Here is a 4,969-nt window from a genome sequence, read left to right as displayed (position 1 = left end):
GGCGGCGACCAGTTATCCCAGTCCCGACCAGCAGAGGGGAATGGTGATCCACATGAGCCACCCTCCTCCACCCGTGCCCTCTGCAAGCCCGGGGGGCTGCGGTCCCCCCCGGCCCTGCTGGTCCCCTCCCTGCAGCGGGGCGCTCGCAGGCGGGGTGGGTGCTCACCCACGGGGGTGTGTGGGTGGGGGTGACCCTCCCGGGCACACCCCGACCCCTGTGGTGCCTGCCACAGCTCCGTGGGGCTGGCTTGTGTTTTTTCGCAGGGTCCCGAGTGGCTCCGCAGCCAAGGCCGGGCTTGGGGCTGGTTCTCTCCATCCCTCTGCGCAGAGGCTCCGTGCCCAGGCTGGAGCTGGGGCTGGAGGTTATTGATCCTGCCCCGGCTCTGGCCCTGATTCAGCAAAAGCCGGGGTCGCGGCAGGCCTGATTCAGCACTGCTTAATCACCTTGTTATCTCGGAGCGCTGCTCCAGCACAGCAAATCCCGCCGGAGTCAGTGGGACTGAGGGTGCGACAACCCATGGGGCCCATCCCCGGAGCCACGGGCACGGCACTGCTGCTCTGCGGGGCCGGGCAGAGCTGGCCTCGACTTTATCAGCAGAAGGAAGTTTTACTGCTGCAATTATACAGCTGTTAATCGCACCAAGACCAGTTCCCGTGAAGGCGAGCAGCCCCCAGCGCACGAGCAGGAGGACATGTTCACACCCTTGTTTGCCGGGTGCTTTTCCCTCCTGCCCAGCCTTGGCTTGCTCAGACCCCATGCCGCAGCAGAGTCCCTTAACGAGGACATGTCTTATTCACCTCCGAGGCCTTAGAGGTGACCCCGGGCAGGTTTGCATGTGGCCGTCCCCCCATGGATGGGGACCTGAGCCCGGCTGCGCTGGCTGCCAGGGCCACTGGAGAAATGCATGCAGCTCTATTGGCAAAGGACACCCTGAAACCTCCAGGCTGCACCTCCTGCCCGCAAGCACCCCCAGGCTCTTCCCCTAAAGCGATCAGGTTTCCCAGTGATCCGGCTGAGGTGGAAACAGATCCTCGTCCCAGGGTCAATGAGAGTGAAAGGAAAACTCCGCTGATTGCTCCTTATGTCAGAGAAAGGGAAATGAATATTCACTGGGCTGAAAGCTTTATCCTGCAATGTACTCCTGTGTTTAGTGGTTGCAGGAATTCAGCAGGTCCTGGAGGCGGTAAGTGATGGGGAACAGCCTGTTCTGGGTGCTCTGCAGGTGCATCAACCACCTTTGCTGCCGGGAGGTCAGATTTTACACCGTGGTAATGACTGCATGGAAAATCCAAGGGGAGCAAGGCAGGGGCGATCCTCCCCGTGGGTACTGAATCCAGGGGGACCACCTGAAGGGGCAGGACGGGCAGGGAGCTGAGCACACAGACCCTGGAAGGCTTGGTTTGACTGCTGTGAGCATAAAAATATCCCAAATAATCAACTTTTTTTTTTTAAATGTTCCCTCACGGACATGGATTGGGGCATCAGGATCGTCCAGGAGACGTGCTGGGTCCCCGGGAGAGTGAAGGAGAGGTTTGGAGTACTTTGCTCATCATGGTGGACTTCTGCACCAGCCTCAGGCTTCACACGCACTTTGAGGGCTTTGCCGATTCGGAGGCTATCTCGGATCGCTGCTGCCATTGCCACAATCCCAGGCAGCTGCCTGAAACCGTGAGAGCATTTATTCTCCTACACTGTATTCAGAGGGAAATCCTTCATTTCGAAGCTAGGATAATTCAGCCAGCTGCAGGCAGATAAGCATTATTTCCACCTGTTTAGAGAGATGTAATTAGCTGGGATGATTAGACTTCATCACGGTGTGTTTTTTTAAAACTCCGTATCTGCACAGTCTCTAACAGGAGGGACATCTGTGCTGGGTCCGCTCGCAGCCCCAGCACGTGGGGCAGACACGGGGCCGGGCTTGATAAACCCATTTGAGCATCATCTGCGGTGCAGGAGCTGCTGCGCTTGGTTTCCCTCTGCTCAGGGGTGCCGAGGGCTCCTGATCCCAGCGGGGCTCAGCTCCAGCCTCAGCAGCGGCATCACCCGGAGCAGGTGCCTTTGCAGAGGGATGCGGGGAAGGAGAGCGGGGCGATGCCCGAGCCGGCGGGCAGGCGCTGCTGCCTGCGCTGCTGCCTGTCTCCGTGCCAAAGGAGTGAGCCTCCCTTGCACACAGGCAGTGCAGAGGGGGCCGAATTTAAAGATATCCTCGGGGAGGATGGGGCCAGGAGGGGAGGCAGGAGAGCAGTGGGGGGCTGTGTCTGCACCCCTTGCCTGGCCACGGCGGGACGGGCTCAGCGCTTGAGCAGGGCCAGGCTGGGCTTTGCCCCACGCTGCTCCCAGAAACTGGCAGCAGGAGAGGAAGGACAAACCATCCTCATCCCCATCCCTGTCCCCATCCTCCTCGGGCACCCCATGGGGCGGCGGGGATGGAGGAAACCCTGACCAGGACCGTGTCGGGGACGATCCCCTCTGCACATGGCCACGTGGGAATACACCGAGAAGCGTTCAACGTGATGCCACTGCTGAGCTTGGAGCTTCCAAACGCCTCCTGTCACGACAAAACCCTTCAGATAACTCCTTTACTTTCCCCCTCCCAAGCTTTAGCAGCTGAGCCTGTCTCTGCCACCAGCCAGCGTGCAGCAAAAGCTCGGCGCTGCGTCACCGCATGGCGCTGACTAATGGTGCCGGGATGTCGTGCTCATCTTCAGGTGGTTTTTTGAGCCCCAGAAACGGCCTCTGTCTCTGCGTTATGGCCTCCAGTCTCTGTTGACACACTATTTCTGCATGCCACAAATATAACCTTCCTGTTTGCAAATCAGCAATATCAATGCTCTCTATTTTTTACCGTTTAATTAGGTTGTTTTTTTTTTTATTTAAGAAATACGTCAGTGGGCAAAAAAGACAGGTAATGGCTCAGTATGTAGTGCTCCAGTGCTTACGTGGATTGACTTTTCAAAAATAAGGGTTTTATACCAGTTACTTGGTCTATTTAGCAGGACTGTGTGTGCACTGCCTAAATCGTATTCCATACATTGCTTCTTTTAAAGAAATGACACTTAGTTTCTAGTAATGAAATTATTACCATGGGTAGATATTCACATTTTTTTTTGATTTGAGGGAGGTGGATGCATTTTCCCCACCTTTTAAATACCATCACCCTACTAAGACAGATTTTCAAATGAATTCAGAGCCAGACTCCTCGGGGATCAGTGCCGGGGAAAGTGTTTAAAAGCCTCCAGTGGAAAAATATTCTATTGGAAATGAGATTTCGCTGTAGCTAAATTTCCCACAAGAATCCCTTGATTTCAACAGCATTTTGGCCAGGCAGACAAACAGCAAACAAGCCCGCTGCTAAGGGTAAAGCCTTCTTACGGGGCATTGCAAAGAGAAAAAGGTAAATATTTCAGCTTTAAAACAATTTTTCCTTTGAAATGACTTGCAGGGGTAAGAAACATGTCAAGATGGAAAGGGCTGATGCGTGGTGGGCATCCTCGGTGGGGTCAGCCCAGCCCAGGGGATACCCCAGCCCCAGCAGCACCCGGCCGCAGCCCAAACCCAGCCGTCCTCGCTCCCGTGGGTGCTGGTGCAGATGCAGGGTGGCATCTGGCTGCCAGTTGATGCCCTGATGTTCTTTGGCCTCGTGTTGAGTGTTTGGCTTTAGCAGAGCCCGGCCTGGCGTGGGAGCACCCGCTTCCCTCTCCCGGGGGGATGCTTGGCCCCAGGGAGTGATGGCACGGCGCGGGGGGAAGGAGCCCCTGGTCCCCACCCCCAGGTGTTAGTGCCAGGCGGGCGGTGGGCACCGTTTCGGGGCAGGGCTGGTGGCATCTGGCAGGGAGAGGTGTGAGCAGCCTCCCGTCCCCCCTCCCCAGCCCAGCAGCCAGCGGCCGGCCGAGAAGAGCTATTTCAGGCAGGATAAACAGGATGCCTTGCTCCAGGGCTGGTCACCTCCACTCCTCCCTCCCGCCGCTGCGTAAACAGTCCAGCCGAAGAAAAGACTCGCGGCACAACCTCAGAGCTGTTTCCACGCCGGCTGGCGTGGACCTGGCCAAGCAACCTGGCCGCGGTTGAGCCGCGCTTTGCCCAGCCCAGCCCAGGTTCCCAGTGGTCTGGAAGCATCCGGGGATCGGAGCGATCCCAAGGCACAGATCCACCTCGGCAGCAAGTCCCCAGAGCCGCCCTGCAGCTGGGAACGGCCTGAACTTTCTGGCCGCGCTGCCACGTCCTCCCCCTTCCTCCTCCTCTTCCTCCCTTGGTCACACCCTGGCTGCTCGCTGTGCCCAGGGGTCTGGGAACGATGCAGGCAAGGCTTTTCCTCCAGCCGGATCCTGCCCAGGCAGCGCACGGAGGATCCTGTGAGGGCTGTTTCCGCCTGTTGCTCTTGGGAGAAGAGCTGCAGCAACAGCAGAGGAAGGAGGAGCTTTTCCACCGCTTCCTCCAACTCCCCAGCCCCGGCTGCTTCCCTCCCTCGTTGAGCAGCCCCGGGCCTGGGAGCTCACCCACCGCCCAGCAGCACCCCATGGATCCGGCCAGGCAATTTTCAGCCCCATTGGAGTGCGTGCGAGGGGATTTTGCTGGATTGGCGGAGCGTTGGTTCTAGTATCCCACTTCGAGTGTGCCCTCCAGCTCCCCAGTGATGCTGATTGATCCGGGAGATGCCAGCCCCCTCCTGGTTTCCCCCGCCCAGGGAGAGTGGGGCCAAACAGCTCCCGGTCCAAAATCCATGGCTGGAGAGTGTTTTAAGGCAACTTGAGTTTTTCCATCCCATTCTCCCACATGATGAGAGCTGCCCGGAGGCTGGGGAGGGAGAGGGGCCCCTTGCCTGCCTCCCACCCTGCCTCGCTGCCCGGCCGGCTCCCACGGCCGCCCTCCCTGGTGCGGCACACCTTGGCATTGAGAGGAGCTCAAGGTTGAGGCTGACGAGGACCTGGGCGTGAGGGCGCAGGTAGAAAGGGAGGAGCGGGTGTTGCA

Source organism: Aptenodytes forsteri, unplaced genomic scaffold, assembly GCF_000699145.1.
Source record: "Aptenodytes forsteri isolate BGI_AS27 unplaced genomic scaffold, ASM69914v1 Scaffold325, whole genome shotgun sequence".
NCBI lineage: Eukaryota > Metazoa > Chordata > Aves > Sphenisciformes > Spheniscidae > Aptenodytes > Aptenodytes forsteri.
This window is presented reverse-complemented; position numbering follows the sequence as displayed.